Below are 17,908 nucleotides of genomic sequence, written 5' to 3' on the forward strand. Positions count from 1 at the left end.
AGATGAAAATGGGGATTGTTGAGAATGGATGTTAGTTTTATAAATCACAAGCCTGGAGCTACAGTTAGGTCTGAAAATATTTGGACACTGACACGGTTTCATAATTTTGGCTCTGTATGCCAGCACAATGGACTTGAAATGAAACCACCATGCAATTGAAGGGCAGACTTTCAGCTTTAATTCAAGAGGTTGAACAAAAATATTTTATGAAAAGTTTAGGAATTCCAACCATTTTCATACACAGTCCCCTTATTTCAGGGGCTCAGATGTAAATAACTGCAATAACTGCTTGAAGTCTGGAACACATTGGGCATCACAAAATGCTGGGTTTGCTCCTTTGTTATGCTTTCTCCAGTATTTTACTGCATCTGTCTTTAGTTGTTTGTAGGTCTTTCTGCTTTACGTTTTGTATTCAGCAAGTACATGCTTTGATCAGCAATTGGAGAATATTCAACTTCTTTCCCTTAAAAAACTCCTGGGTTGCGTTGGCAGTATGTTTTGGGTTATTGTCCATCTGTAAAGTAAAGCATTGTTCAATCGACTTTATAGCCCTAAACACTTTCTCTGGTGCTTCTGTCTTCTGTCACATCATCAATAAACAATAGCGACCCAGTGTCATTGGAAGCCATGCATGCCCATGCCATCACACCGTCTCCTCCATATTTTACAGATGATGAGCCGTTACAAGCCTTCTCCATCATTTTTTTATCCCATCCTTCTGGTAAAGGTTGATCTTAGTTTCATCTGTCCAAAGAATGCTCTCCCGGACTGGCCTAGCTTTTTAGATGTTTTTTGGCAAACTCTAATCTGGCCTTTCTATTCTTGAGGCACCATATGGTGAACCCTCTGTATTTGCTCTTGTGAAGTCTTCTCTTTATTACTTGGATAATGATATGCCTTACTCCTGGAGAGTGTTCTTCACTTAGCTGAATGTTTTTCTTTACCATAGAAAGGATGCTACGATCATTGGGTCTACTTTGTCCTGGAGAATAGGAAACCTATGCACTGCCCACTAGCTAGGTGACACTAGAGGTGGACTGAGCAGGGAGCGGGTAAACAGGCTGATGAAGGGACGCCAAGTGTCAGGATTCCACCCTGTCAGCCTGGACTCTCAATTTTGATTATTTTATTTGATAGGCGTCATATCCATTGCAGCCTCTTGAGGTAACCTGTCAGATCACAGCACTGTGTATACTAGGGGTGTTCAAGTTTTTTCTGCAGTGGGCCACTTCATCAGAAATGTATGTGTGCGTGGGCTTCATAATGCATATTAATGCAGGGTTCATTTGGCGATAATGAAAAAAGCAGTGGAAAAGTTTTTTTGATCAACTTTTATATGTCATTCTATAAATACTAAATTACTTAGACAGTAAAACAAAAACAGTCTACAAACCATTTAAAACAAGTTTAGCCAAATAAAACTGCACAAGGCTGGAGCACACTGTGGGTACAAGCTGGATTTAAACTGGTTGATGCACACTGGAGGGAGGGCCGGATTAAGAGAATCACGGGCCTGGGGATTTTGGCGCCCTTTTTCAGAAATAAATAAAATAGAATCTTATCTCCTCGGCATCGATGTGTGCTGGATAAAGATGACTTCAGTGCTCGGCAGAAAATTCAAGATAGAATCTTATGTGATGGGATTGGGAGTAATCAGTACATTAAAAAAGTCATCATATAGGGGATGCCTGATGCTACAATTTAGTGCCACTAATCCTTTTTAATAAAATATGCAGATTGAAATAGAGTAAATAACACAAAACCTTTACTTTTCCCCTCACTGATTTCTGGGCCAAGAAAGTTTTGTCCTCTGAAGTGACTACAAATTCAGGAGAGCAACAATTCTTTTTTTCAGATCCTCAGTGAGTTCTTTGCCATGAGGTGCCATGTTGAACTTCCAGTGACCAGTATGAGAGAGTGTGAGAGCGATAACACCAAGTTTAACACACCTGTTCCCCATTCATACCTGAGACCTTGTAACACTAATGAGTCACATGACACCGGGGAGGGGAAATGGCTAATTGGGTGTACTTACTTCTGTTGCCAAGGTTTAGACATTAACCCCTTAAGGACAATAGGGGTTATTACTAATAGTATATTGTGGGACAATGGCTATTTTAACATTTTTCAGTGTTGCTGTTTAGCTGTGATTTTCTTCTTTCTCATTTCATGCTCCCACACATATTATATATTGTTTTTTCTGGACAAACAGGGCTTTCTTTAGATACCATTAATTTTATCATATCATCTAATTTACTATAAAAAAAATGATAAAATATGGGGATTTTTTGTTAAAAATTACTTTTTCTCACTTTTTAAACAAAAAACTTTTACTCATCTGCATAAACAAATGAAAAAAACCTGCTAAATAGATTCTACTATTTGTCCTGAGTTTAGAAATACCCAATGTTTTTATGTTTTTTTTCTTTTTTCTGTATGTTATGGGGCAATAAGTACAGGTAGCGTTTTGCTATTTCAAAACCTTTTTTTCCAAATCTGGTAATTCTTCCCCCCATGTGCCATTTCGGGTATCTTTGAAGCCGGCCAATGCAATTTACCCCATCAAATCATATATTTTTTAAAACTACACACCCCAAGGTATTTGAAATGCTGGTATTTTAACCCTTTCCATGCACTAATCTTCATGTAACATCTTCTGAGCGCAGTGATACCGCCCATGCATGGGTTTGTAGGGTTATTTGGGAGATAAAAGGCCGCCTTTGTGAGGTGTGTATTTTTTTGCCATTTAGACATCTGATCCTACTGCCCCCATGTCCCATATTTGGGACATCTTTGAACCCGGCCAATTCAATTTACCCCATCCACTCATGCATTTTTTAATACGAGACACCCTATGGGCATTTGTAATGCCAATATTTTAACTCTTTCCATGCTGGAATTTTTGTAAAGATAAAGAATTTTAGGACTTGCTTATTATTTTTTTTTATTTTTTTTTGGTGACAGTGGGGATTTTTACATGTTACCATATTATTTTTATTTTTTTTATTTTTACTAATCACTCATTAGTGAGCTGGGCTCCATTGACCTTGCATGGTTGGATGCAGTACCTGCATTCAACCTGCAGGAGGAGCTCGAGAGTTCTCAAGAGGGTCTGGAACTCATATCTATTGTTGATGCCATCCTGTGAATGACGGCAACGTCATTTACAGGATGGCACTTGTGGTTGCTCCTCGGAGCAATCACAAGGCGATCGGGGCAGGGGGGTAGTGTTACTGACATGCCTCGATATCGAGGGATGTCAGCAACACCGTTTATGCTTTGGAAGCGATTCCGATCGGAATCGCTTAGGAAGCGATTCTTCCGGGGAGGGCTTTCCTCCCAGGATCCACGGTCAGCCTCACTTGTGGCGAAATAGCGGCGATGCAGCTATTTAACGGCAGCCCGTACATGTACGGGCATTGTCGTTATCTCGTTGCACGGCAACCCCGTACATGTACGTGGATTGTCGTTAAGGGGTTAATGGCTGTGTGTTGAGTTATATTTGAGGGGACAGCAAATTCATGAAAAGATATAATAAAATATTTACAAAAATGTGAGGGGTGTACTCACTTTTGTGAGATACTGTACATGGTCTAATGGCCAGGTCAGACCAAGTCATAATTTTTTGGACTGGTGGTCCAAGATTAAGAACGTTTTTCTTGTTGCTGGCAAGAGGAAGAAAAAAAGAGATTTTTAATACCCAGGAAAGCACTTGGAGGAAGGAGAGAAGTGCTCTTGCTTCTTTTTTAAACAAAAATCTAAAAAGAGAGACCTAATTTTAGTATTTTACATGTGCCTCTGGTTTTAAGCCGTGGACAGACGACGTTCGATTCCTAGCCGTTGACAGAAGGCTTTCCAGAAGCGAGACGTGAATTGGACCCCTCTATCAGAGATAATATAACAAGGTATTCCATGAAGGCAAAAAAACGAATTGATGAAGAGCTCAGCAGCTGTATAGAAGCAGTGGGTACTCCGGATGTGGGAACAAAGTGTGCCATCTTGGTGAGCCTATCAACCACCACCGTGATGGTGTTACATAGTGATGGATGAAGTCCACCGTAATATCAGCACAGCGCTGGTCGGGGATGGACAAGGGTTGTAGCAGTCCTAGCGGGTTTTGTGGAGGTCCCCTTAGAACAGGCGCAGGTATCGCAGGACTGTACATGCCGGCGTACAGCGTGTCACATGCCTGGTCACCAATAGGTTAGTTGAACCAAATCTGTGGTTTGTTGGACACCACTATTCCCTGCTAATGGATGGTCGTGTACAGAGTGGAGAACAGCAGTCCTGACTTTGGGGGGCACAAAAAGGAGATCATCCTTGTACAGGAGTTCACGTTCTGAACGCAAAAAAGGAAGGCCAGTCCCATAGAGCTGGGAGAGAGCATCTGTCTTTCCATTCTGAGCACCCGGACGGTAGGTAATGTGGAGTTGGAAACGTGTGAAGTACAGAGCCCATCTGGCCTGTCTGGGACACAACTGGTGCACTGTCCGTAGGTACTCTAGATTCCGGTGATCAGTGAACACAGTGATAGGGTGGATGGCTCCTTCCAGTAGATGTCACCATTCTTGTAACGCCAATAGGATCGCTAGCAGCTCCCGATCCCCAACGCTATAGTTCCGTTCAGCAGGGCTGAGGCATTTGGAGAAAAAGGAGACAGGGTGGATGAAGCTCTTTTCTCCATGTCGCTGTGAAAGGACGGCACCCACTGCTATTTTCAAAGTATCCACTTCCAGGAAGTAGGCTTTGAGTGGATCAGGAGGGACAAGAACGGGAGCTTCTGTGAATCTGTATTTCAGGTCATCAAAGGCCTGTTGAGCTTGTGGTGTCCATGCAAAGCGTGTGTCCTTCTTGGTCAAACAAGTGATGGATTGGACTATACGTGAAAAGCCTTTAATGAAGCGCCTGTAGAAGTTGGCAAATCCTAGGAAATGTTGGACTGTTTTGATGGAATTCAGTACAGGCCACTGTAATATAGTCGATATCTTTCTGGGATCCATCTCTATTTTTCCCGGTGTGATGACGTAACCCAAGAACTCAACCGGCGTGGTCTCGAATCTCCAACTTCGCGTATAGCTGGTGTTGTTGAAGACGGGTTAGCATTTGAACCATATGTTGACGGTGTTCTGCCAAAGAGGACGAATAGACCAGGATGTCATCCAAGTAGACAACCACGAACCTGTTTAGCATGTCACTGAACACGTCATTCAAAAAATGTTGAAAGGTGGCTGGAGAGTTCCATAACCTGAAAGGCATCACTCTATACTCAAAGTGGCCATAACGGGTCCAGAACTCCGTCTTCCACTAATCACCCTTGCGGATTCTTACGGGGTTGCAGGACCCGTGGGCAGATGTCGTGGGAGGCCGCGGTGGTGCGGCGTGTGGTGGACACCGCGGGAAGAACCAGAGGTCGAGGATGTGGCCCACTCCGTGACAGAGCGGCGGCACGCGGTGGATGCCGCAGGTAAAGATCGAGGGGAAGGATCGGGAGCCTGATACCTAAAAGCTGACAATGGAAGGGAGAATTTTAATCATCAAGACAATACTCTTACCAATTATGTTGTATTTAGGAGTGGTATTCCCCCCTTCTGACTTGTACACAAAGAAACTTATGCATGTTTGTTTTATGTTTTTTTGGAAACTAAAAAGAGAGAAAGCGTGCAAACACCTTTGCTTCTTTTTTATGCTTCACCGCTGGTCATATTTTTAGTCTCTTAACTCTGCTGCTTCACCAAAGCAGTCATTTTAAGGAAAGCAATACAATTTTCTCACCTCCAAGATTTTAGCCTGGATATTTTATCAAATCCAAAGAAGTTGAATGCTGCACAATACTCTCATAGAGTCCAGAAGAGAGATCTTGCATGGCAGGTAGTGCATGAATGTTTGCCAGAAGAGGTAAATTTTGCCCATATTTTATACTTTTATAGTAAATGATATGTTACAATCAAAATAATGACCTCTAAAGAAAGCCTTTCTTGTCCTGAAAAAAACAATATATAACTTGTGTGGGTTCAGTAAATAAGAAATTACGTCTAACCACAAGCACAGTGGAATAGGTCACCAGCATATATTTGAAAGGCATTAAGCATTTATATATGATTCACTGCAGGTATTGTTCAGTTCATTAACAAATAACTGCAGCTTAAAACTATTTTTTCTTTTTGCATTGCATAGTCATCAAACTTCAGTGTGATTTGTTTCTGGTTGCATGGATTACCATAATTTACCCAATAGCTCTGCCATACTGAAATTATAAACTGGTTTAGAGCACGAACTGATAATGCCCCTATTAGCATAGCTACTATTGCTAAGCGTAACTGCCTATACAACCCAGAATAATATTCAGATTTACAGTGTGATAGTATCTATCTTTCCATATGCCTTCCAATACACCTTTATTAACAGAATCATGATGTTATTTCATACATAATACTAAAATTTTAAAAAAATTGGGTAGTTGCTGCTTGGTTTGATTGTATTAAATACATTTTGTTGCTCATTGTAGTAGTAAAAAATGCACCTTAAACACAAAAGTATGTGACAAGTGCACACTCTAGTGGCCACCAGTGATATTACACTTAGTTAAAGCTAGACTTCAGTTTCATGTACCACTAAGCATCAGGGCCGCCATTAGGGAATACGACCCTTACTGGTGTACCAGGTGAGCCAAGCAGGCTCTACTCCCTCAAGAACAAGGTTACCCTGCTTGGCTGCAGAGACGCAATGAGGCTGGCCCTGAGAATGCAGAGTAAACAGGTGCCTAGTAACCAAGGTGCTTAGCAACAGGGCCGGCCCAAGACTTAATGCCGCCTGGGGCGAAGTTTAAAATGCCGCCCCCCCCCTGACGCCGGGGGGCAGCATTTTAAACTTCGCCGACACCATTATCTACCCTAACCCCCCCCCGGTACTTACCTTTAAACAGTCCTGCGGCGAGTCTCCTTGCTCTGCCACGGTGCCGGCTTGTAATGCTGAGCGCCGTAAATTGACGTCACCTACGGCGCTCAGCATTACAAGCCGGCACCGTGGCAGAGCACGGAGACTCGCCGCAGAGGAGAGAGAGAGGGGCGCCGAGCGGGTAAGCGAAAACCACTCGGCACCCCTCTCTCTCCTCCGCTTAAAAAAAAAGTGCTTGGGGCGGCAAAGTGCTGCCCCTTCAAAAGTGCCGCCTGGGGCAATTGCCCCAGTCGGCTCCATTGTAGGGCCGGCCCTGCTTAGCAAGGTCACATAACATGCATTATGTGACCCTGCAGTGGTAGAGAAGCAGCTACACTGCATTGCACATCATGAGTGCAAGCTGCAGTGGAGATAGGTCTCCGGGAGGTGAGAGTCGGAGGAGGAGTACTGTGTATACTGTACAGTGGTGTTAAAGTTTCCCATTGTACAGTGCTACGTAATTTGATGGCGCTATATAAAACAATACATAATAATAATAATAAGTGTATGTTTGTGTATGGTTTTAGTGTGAGGGTGTGTTAGTATTTGTGTTGGTGTCAGTGTATGGTGTTATCATCACTTTGTGTGTCAGCATATGGCATTGTCAATGTCAGAGGTGAGCCTAGTGTTAGTGAATAACTCAAATCCCTAAGCTCGTACTTACTCTAATAAAGTGTGCTTATGGAGGATCATAAGGCAGGGGGTGTTATGGAACAGGGGTTCAGCAATAGGCCAGACAATGGGATAGACATGGGTAGGCACAGTAGCGTACCTAAATGGGGGTCCGCCAGGCTGCCACCCATCAGGGGGGTGCCGCGAAGGCCACCTAACACGGGCCTGCAGCTCACTGCTGTGGCGCCCATGCATGAGGAAACTCTTTCTCTGCCCAAGGGGAGCAGGAACCCGGGGGGGGGGTCCTCATACAGTTCGCAGGCACCACAGAAGTGAGCTGCAGACCCACGTTAGGCGGCCGTCGGGTCACATAGATGTCTGCGCTGCCCCCGGTGATGCTCGGCCAGCCCCTGCACCAGTGAAATCTTCAAGAGAGGTAAGGGGGTTCAGGAGAGTGAATGGTTGAATGAATGAAGCAAGTAAGTGTTTAGGGGCAGAAATGGGACAGGCAGGTTGCTTCAGGGGCAAAAGTGGCACAGGCAGGCTGCTTCAGGGGGGCTGCGGTATGGGCAGTCTGCTTCAGGGGCAGCTATTATAGGTACACGAAACAAAGCAAGAACTCTGTAAAGCATACCCTGTAAATACAAGTATATGTCACACTATATAACAGTGTATTTCTTAGTACCCCAATTTTTCATGGCTATATTGTATTCTTGCTTTGTTTTGTGCAGTTATTGGGCATTATTATTCTAACTGCAATCCGGGAATCAGAATTGTTATGTCTGTTATGTATTTTATTTACCTTGTGTACTCCTCTATTTTTGTATATTTTTTGTGCTATTTGTTAAAGGTACAACCAGGGAATTTTGTTTGACATGCTTTTGTAAGAGCAATGCAGGAAGCTTACGAAACAATATTATTTAGATCATGTGGTATAAATTATAAACTTCTATATACACAGGAAGGACAGTTCCTCAATTTATTTGCCTTTGTTTTATGCCACATGCTGCAAATGTTGTTCTTTAGAATCAGGTTAGACACTCTGGCAATGCTGTCCAGTTTTTCTCATTTTCTAGAGAACTGAGTGAAAGCAATAAAACATGTCTGCTGCAATATTCCCGCTTGAAGACTTTGGGGCACTGCCAATGTATTTTTACTGTGTTTTATTTGTTATTCTTCCACATATAATGTAAAGTATGGTTTTATAAAACGTTCTTTACACTTGTCTCTAAACCTGAAACCTGTCAGCCCTGATTATGACACTGTATCTATTGAATAGAAGAAACTAGCAAGGGACTGCCTGAGAGGGAGCATCTTTAACCCCTACAATCCCAGGGGTTTTTGGTACCTCAAGTTCCAGAGCAATTTTGCCATTTTTGCGATTATTCTCCTTTCCTGTGAATAGTGTACCCATGTAAACTATATATATTGTTTTTTTCAAGGAGAGATAGAGCTTTCTTTTGATACCATAGTTGGATGATTAGCTGAAAATTTAGAAATGAGAAATTTAGTAAAAACTAGCGCCAATTAAAAAAAAAACCTAATATTTTTTACATTTTCCCTCTGAATCCTCACAAAATTAGGTAAAGTGATGGAAAATTCCCTCCAAGTTTATCAATTCAGGTGTCCTGATTTCAGAAATACCTAATTTATATAGATGTTCCATACTCTCCCAGCACCAGGGAGCATACTATAAGGTGTACATTTTTTGTATAATTTTTATGCCTATGGCTTAACGGGTTTGGGGGTTGTGAACGGGGGCAGGAGGGTTATACTGGCTAGATCTTATACTAGGGCAATGGGATGTACGTTTTTTAAAATTTTTTATGATTATTATCTTTTTTTTTTTTTTTTTACACAAAAATGGTTAGAGGTCCTCTTAGGGACCTCCTGAACATGCCAGTTAAATGGCTAACCGTTTTTTTTCTGCTTTTCTGTTTCAGGACGGGAGGGGGAGTGAGAGACATGGTTTCTCACTCCCCTCCCCGCGATCCCCCTGCACCGATCACACTGTGATCTCTATGCAGGTCCTCACAGACGTGCATAGAGTTCGCAGTCTCCCGGGGATATCCTGTCCTCCGATGAACTTCCGGGTTACATCAGCAGTGACGCAACCCGGAAGGGAATGCCTGATCGCGCGATCGCGCAGTTTGAAATGTTACATCAGATCGGACAGCCTGATCTCCCGTGCAGCGGCAGGGATGTGTCCCTGACACTGCAAGAAGGGCTGGATGTACCGGTACGTCCATAGGGGTTTCTTAAGAGGCGTTTTTTGGACGTCCCGGTACGTCCATAGGGGATTGAAGGGGTTAAGGTGCTTTTCCCCCATGTGCACCTAAAATGGAGTCCAGATGGCCTAGCATCTAATTTTCTCTATTGAGAAAAAAGGATGGTGGTCTGGGCCACCTGCAATGCCGGGAAAGTCTGGGCCAGGGACATAGGGGATTAGGTTTATTACTCACATTTCTGCTTTTTTACCCAGGCATCCTATCATGAGTGAGTTAGGAGCACCGGAGGGCGACTGGAACCAGAGAAGTCTCAAACTACACCAAATGCTCTTGTTAGTGGTAATGTGGCCCTCCCTCCTTCCAAGGTTGCCAGCAAACAGCCTCTATAGTTTGGCTTGGGCCAAAACTAGGCAATCACTTTGTGGTTCCGCCTGGCAATGGCTGAGTGCAAGCATCAGAGCCAGTCACACACAAACAATTACACATGGTCACACATACACACCCATTCTCTCTCTCACACACACACACACATACACTTTGATGGTCACACATACACATGTATATTTGCACACCTACACTTACACATACATACTCACACTATCATTTACACAGACATGCTCATACACACCTAAACATGCACATCCATGCTTACACATACGCATGTGTGCTCACACACCAACATTGACACATAAATGCTCACCCACCAACATTTACACATAAATACTCACACACTATCATTTACACATACATGCTCATACACACCTAAACATGTACATCCATGCTCACACACCAACATTTACACTTTTGCTCATACACACTTACCCACACTCACCATGATAACATAAAACACTTACACAAACACACATCCGTATTCACACAAACACGTACACATCTATGTTCAACCACACATTTTCATGCTCCCACACCCAAATATACATTCATGCTCACATACACGCATGCAGACCCACTCTCACACACACTTACACATCCATGAGTATAAGGACTATTACTGTTCTCTAATGAGGTCCCTGAAAGGTATGTTAGAATACAGCTGGTGTTGTTGTGTGTGTGGTGTTATAGAATGTTTAAAAGTACTTTTAAACGAGATACCCTATCTTATAGGAAAGCTGACCCTATTTTTTGTATTTATTTTTTGTATTTGTTTTAATAAATGTATCTATGTTTCTAAACCACTGTACACGGTTCTAATGATTGGATACTTTTAAACATTCTATAACACCACACACAACAACACCAGCTGTATTCTAACATACCATTCAGGGACCTCATTAGAGAACAGTAATAGTCCTTATACTCATTTGCTTTAGGTTGTAAAGGGTACACAACGTCATCTCAATACCAGTTCTCATTTGGTCCTACCCTCTATATTGTCGAGCTACCTATTCTGTTTACACATACACATCCATGATCACACACAAACACTTACACGTACATGGTCACACATACACATCCATGCTTACATACCAAGATTTACACATCCATACTCACACACACTTACATATTAATGGTCACACTCCAATACATCCATGCTCAAACATACACTTCCAAGCTCCCACATACACCTTCATACATACACATCCATGCTCACATACCAACATTTATACATCCATGCTCTCACATACATACACATCCATACATGCATACTCCTACAATATCTTATCAACTTATTTGCCTTATTTGATGCTCCAAATTGCAAATTTTTTTGGTAATATATATCACTTTAACTTACTTAAACTCTTTTCAATAACACATAAAAGAAGAGATGTGTTAATATAAAACAGCAAAAGCTAAATAAAAGGATACTCATGTAGGTACTGAAACAGCTTCGATAAACACATATTTTTAGCATTCTTTGAATATGTTTGACAATAATCAGTGAGAAGTGCTTCTCAGATTACACTTCCCTATTTATTCCTAAAAACAACCTTTACCCTGCTCTTATAGTGATATCCATCTACAGTGCTGTGAAAAGTATTTGAGGCTTTACGTTGCTGTGAGTTAATTTAGACTCACTCTTTGTTTTAATTCGGCCACATCTGAGGAACACGATCCATCTCAATAGGATTAAAGTCAGCACTTTGAGCATTCCACTCCAAAACCTTAATTTTGTTTTCTTTTGAGCAAATCAGAGGTGAACTTGCTTGCATGCTTTGGATTGTTGTCCTGCTGCATAACCCAACTGCGCTTGAGCGTTAGGTCATGAACTGATAGTCAGACATTCTCCTTCAGCACGAGACCATCACACTGCCACCAACGTGTTTAACTGTTGGAATGATGTTCTTATTGTGGAATGATGTGTTAGCTTTAGGCCAGATGTCTTCAAAACACATTATAAAGTCTTGTGGGTCTTTGTTTTGAAAGGGCCCTTACGACCTGGACCGTGCGGTTGCTGGCCAGAAAGGGCCCTTGTAAACAATTTTGAACCGGCACAGGGAGAGCTTAGGGAGGTTATGTTACGTCACAGCAGTGAAATTTGTTTAATTTTTCAAGTGGAAAATCAACTGGGAAGTATGTATTGGTATATTGTGTACATCTTCTGATTTGTGGCTTGCTTCTGATGAATAGTGTGGGTGTTCAAATAACTTTTTGAGCAGTGTGAATACCATTTAAGAAGCTGCCTTGGGCATCATGCATGTGAGTAACATGTGATGTGTTTACTAGCCAGTAGTGATTGTCTCTACTCATCTTTTATGGTGCTACTGGTTTGCAATTAATGATGTAATTTTACAGTAGCCATTGTAACATCAATGACTCATGCATCATCTTTAGAGAGAATGTATGGAAAGCATATGTAATGCACTCTATTAGAATCCCCAAGAAGCAGAAGTGACTGATGAGTGGGGGCAGATCTTGACTTTGCAAGTCATTATGAGCTTTGAGCAGCAGAAGCTGATAGAAATGATGTCAAAATGTGTATTAATCAGCTACATATATTGGAAAATAAACTTTTTAAGCCTTAGAAATGTGATATCTTTATTTAGGCCCATACTGCAATAATATAGTTGTCTGCAATATTCTGGCTTCTTGGAGTACTTGGAGCCAAAGGGTGGAGCCACGGTGCACACCACTTTGGAAAAACTCTCCCCCGTTGCTCCAATTGGGGGGAGAGGGTGTATGCGGCAGCTCCATCCTCATCCTTTTTAGGATGCGCTCTGGGAGGCCTGGATAACAGAGGTGATGCCGGGGAGAAGCAGACACAGAAAGACATAAGAAAAAGAAATGGCAAGACAAGAAGCGCAGCTGCAGGAAAAGAGACAGGGACACAGAAGGGGTTGGCAGAGAAGGTAGGGATACTTTGAGAGAGCAAGAGTGAGAGTGTAAATAAGAGTGAGAGAAAGTGAGGGGGCATGATTCAGAGTGAGTGAAAGCAAGAGTGAGAGTGTGAGAGTGTGTAAGTAAGAGTGAGTAAGCAAAAAAGCAACAAAATAAAAAAGAAAATGATGATGGAAGATGGGAGTTATACTGTACCACCATCTGTGTCTGGATCATTATATAATAATAGGAGGCATGCAGTATCATTGTGTGTGCCTGTATCATTATATAATGATAGGAGTCATAATGTACTACCATCTGTGTCTGGATTACTGTATAGTGATAGGGATTATTCTGTATCCCCATCACTATATAATTATGTGAGTTATGTTGTACCACCAACTATGTCTGACTCACTGTGTGATAATGGGAGTTGTGTTGTACCACTGTCAGGCTCAGTATATAATGATGGGAGTTATGCTGTACCATGCTCAATGTCTGGCTTGCTATATAATAATATCACTGCTGTACCACTATCGTCTGACAAGCTTCTTAGGGAAAAATATGGTACTAACAAGCTCCTTAGGGAAAAAGATGGACTAACAAGCTGTTTGGGGTTCAAAAGATGGCACAGACAAGCTGTTCAAAGATCACACTAGTAGGTTTTTTAGGAACACATATGGTAATGAAAATCTGTTTGGGGGCAAAGCTGGAACTGGGGGATGTGGGTGACATGTCGCGTGGCAAAGTTGGGGACTCCAAAGAGGTGGAGGGGTTGCTATAGTAAATGGGTGTAGTTATTGTTATATTTGTTAAGGTGGAGGAGTTGATCCCAAACCCACCTGGGACTGTCAGAAAATAAATTATTGTACCCAGGTATCAGTGACCCTAGGCTGTCAGATGGCCACCTGCCTTAAAGTGTTTAGGACGTCTGTCATTTCAAGTTTGACCCTGCCTTTATTGCACATATTTATACATAGGGTATTACAATATGTAAATTACATTTTCATACAGATAGGCAGATTATATATATATATATATATATTTATATATATATATATATATATATACAGTTGTGTGAAATAAAAAGTACACCCTCTTTATTATTTATTTTGGCTTTATTTTTGTTGATTAAATCATGACACGGTATAATATGTCATGCGTTGTTCATCTGAGGTTGTATTTACCTAATTTTAAGAGGGTGTATTTTCTTTTTCACACATATACCATATTTGCTCGATTATAAGACGAGGTTTTTTTCAGAGCAAATGCTCTGAAAAATACCCCTCGTCTTATAATCGGGGTTGTCTTATAATCAGACTTCAAAGTCTGACTATGAGACGACTAAGATCCAGATCCCCCACAGCTGCAGGGGATCTGGATCCTCCTGTCTCAACCCCCCCGCCCCACTTACCAGTACTTCAGAGTCCCCGGTGTGCAGCTGGGGCAGCGTGTAGATGTCTACGCTATTCGCGTAGACAACTTCCGCTGCAGCCGGAAGGAGGTGTGGCTAGCAGCAGGGGTTGTCTGCGTGCATCGCGCAAACCTTCCCCGGCTGTCAAAGATCAGAGTTCCCTGCACCGGTGCGGCGCCGGCGCGGGGAACTCTGATCTCTGACAGCCGGGGAATGCCTGCGCGATGCACGCAGACAACCCCCGCTGCTAGCCACGCCTCCTTCCGGCTGTAGCGTGAGTCTACACGCTGCCCAAGCTACATGACAGGAGACTCAGAAGTACCGGTAAGTGGGCCGGGGGGGAGTGTTAAATGGGGGGCATAAGGCATTTCTGGAGGCAGGGTACTCTGTGAAATGCCTTTTAACCCCCTTAATGCCACTCTGCCTCCAGAAATGCCTTTTTAACACCTTTATACGCCACTCTGCCTCCTGAAATGCCTTAAACCTCCCTATATGCCACTCTTCCCCATAATATGCCTTTTAACCCTCTAAGTGCCAGAGTGGCATATAGGGTTAAAAGGCATATCATGGGGCACAGTGGCATATAGGGTTAAAAGGCATATCATGGGACACAGTGGCATTTAGAGGGTTAAAAGGCATATCATGGGGCACAGTGGCATATAGGGGGTATAAGGCATTTCTGGGGCAGATGTGCATAACCGGGGGGCAGGTTGGAAAATAGAAAGAAATAAAACCAAAATATTTTTCTCAATCATAGCTTTTATTAAAAAAATAGTTTAAATGAATTAACATTTACTGGTAAAACTTTTTTCCTATAGGGTCATCTTATATTCAGGCTTTTTCTTTTTTTCCTAAATTAATATTAAGCTTTGGGGGGTTGTCTTATAATCAGGGTCGTCTTATAATCGAGCAAATACGGTATATATTGTGACGGACCCTGTAGAGACGGATGGTCTCTGTCGTCAATAGTTCCAGCAATCTCCTATGGTCCCCTCGGTATACTCCAGACTTCCAGTAACCAGGTAGTTACACTCCACGATGAAGTGTCCCTTGTCCCCAAATCACAGACACAGACACGGTCTTAGACTTGAACAAGTAAGAATCACAGTAAGAAACACCAAACACCAACTTTATACATGAGACCATGAGGTGAACAATACATAAATACATCACTTTAACTGGCACCAATCAGGAGAGGGCTAGAACAGGGAGCAACCAATCACAGTGCAGGGAGTGTGGTCAGGGGCGGCCCACGTCCCTTTAACTTAGGGACCAATCAAAAGGGGAGCTACCCTCCCTACCATATATGGATATCTGGGTGTGTGGCTGTAGTGACCAATAGGAAAGGTGCCTAACTAGCAGACCGCTACAACCTTGCCACAGATGCTCCTGTGACACATATATATATATATATATATATATATATACCGTATTTGCTCAATTATAAGACAAATGCTCTGAAAAATACCCCTCGTCTTATAATCGGTGTCGTCTTATAATCAGACCTCAAATAGGTCTGACTATGAGACGACTAAGATCCAGATCCCCCGCAGAGCTGCAGGGGACCTGGATCCTCCTGTCCCCCCCCCCGCCCCACTTACCGGTGCTTCTGAGTCCCCGGTGTGTAGCCGGGGTAGCGTGTAGATGTCTACACCATTCGCGTAGAGCTCTACACGCTGCCCCGGCTACATGACAGGGGACTCAGAAGCTCCGGTAAGTTTGGGGGGGGCAGGGGAAGGGAGTGTTAAATGGGGGGCATAAGGCATTTCTGTAGGCAGAGTGCTCTGTGAAATGCCTTTTAACCCCCTTAATGCCGCTCTGCCTCCAGAAATGCCTTTTTAACCCTCTATACGCCACTGAAATGCCTTAAACCTCCCTATATGCCACTCTACCCCATAATATGCCTTTTAACCCTCTAAATGCCAGAGTGGCATATAGGGGTATAAGGCATTTCTGGAGGCAGAGTGGCACATAGGGGGTCAAAAGGCATATCATGGGGCACAGTGGCATATAGGGTTAAAAGGCATATCATGGGGCACAGTGGCATATAGGGTTAAAAGGCATATCATGGGACACAGTGGCATTTAGAGGGTTAAAAGGCATATCATGGGGCACAGTGGCATATAGGGGGTATAAGGCATTTCTGGGGCAGATGTGCATAACTGGGGGGGGGGTAGGTTGGAAAATAGAAGGAAATAAAACCAAAATATTTTCTCAATCATAGCTTTTATTAACCCCTTAAGGACAATAGGGGTTTTTACTCGTAGTATATTGTGGGACAATGGCTATTTTAACATTTTTCAGTATTGCTGTTTAGCTGTGATTTTCTTCTTTCTCATTTCGTGCTCCCACACATATTATATATTGTTTTTTTCAGGACAAACAGGGCTTTCTTTAGATACCATTAATTTTATCATATCATCTAATTTACTATAAAAAAAATGATAAAATATGGGGATTTTTTGTTAAAAAATTACTTTTTCTCACTTTTTAAACCAAAAACTTTTACTCATCTGCAAAAACGAATGAAAAAACCTGCTAAATAGATTCTACTATTTGTCCTGAGTTTAGAAATACCCAATGTTTTTATGTTTTTTTGCTTTTTTCTGCACGTTATGGGGCAATAAGTACAGGTAGCGTTTTGCTATTTCAAAACCTTTTTTTCCAAATCTGGTAATTCTTCCCCCCATGTGCCATTTCGGGTATCTTTGAAGCCGGCCAATGCAATTTACCCCATCAAGTCATATATTTTTAAAAACTAGACACCCCAAGGTATTTCACATGCTGGTAATTTAACCCTTTCCATGCACTAATTTTACCACCAGCCTTTGTGAAACTTTATGGTAGTACATTTTTTTGTATTTTTTTCACACACGTTGTACTTCAGGTATAAATTTATCGCTCCTGGTATATGTCCCTGTCAAACAACACCCCAATATGTGTTCAGTAACATCTCCCGAGCGCAGTGATACCCCACATGCATGGGTTTGTTGGGTTATTTGGGAGGTAAAAGGCCGCCTTTGTGAGGTGTGTATTTTTTGGCCATTTAGACATCTGATCCTACTGCCCCCATGTCCCATATCTGGGACACCTTTGAACTCGGCCAATTCAATTTATCCCATCCACTCATGCATTTTTTAATACGAGACACCCTATGGGCATTTGTAATGCCAATATTTTAACTCTTTCCATGCTGGAATTTTTGTAAAGATAAAGAATTTTAGGACTTGCTTATTAATTTTTTTTTATTTTTTTTTTGGTGACAGTGGGGATTTTTATATGTTACCATATTATTTTTATTTTTTTTAAACATTTTTTTAATTTTTTTTTTTACATTTTTTTTTTAATTTTTTTTACTAATCACTCATTAGTGAGCTGGGCTCCATTGACCTTGCATGGTTGGATGCAGTACCTGCATTCAACCTGCAGGAGGAGCTCGAGAGTTCAC

The sequence above is a fragment of the Spea bombifrons genome, chromosome 1 (genome assembly GCF_027358695.1).
Source record: "Spea bombifrons isolate aSpeBom1 chromosome 1, aSpeBom1.2.pri, whole genome shotgun sequence".
Classification (NCBI taxonomy): Eukaryota; Metazoa; Chordata; class Amphibia; order Anura; family Pelobatidae; genus Spea; species Spea bombifrons.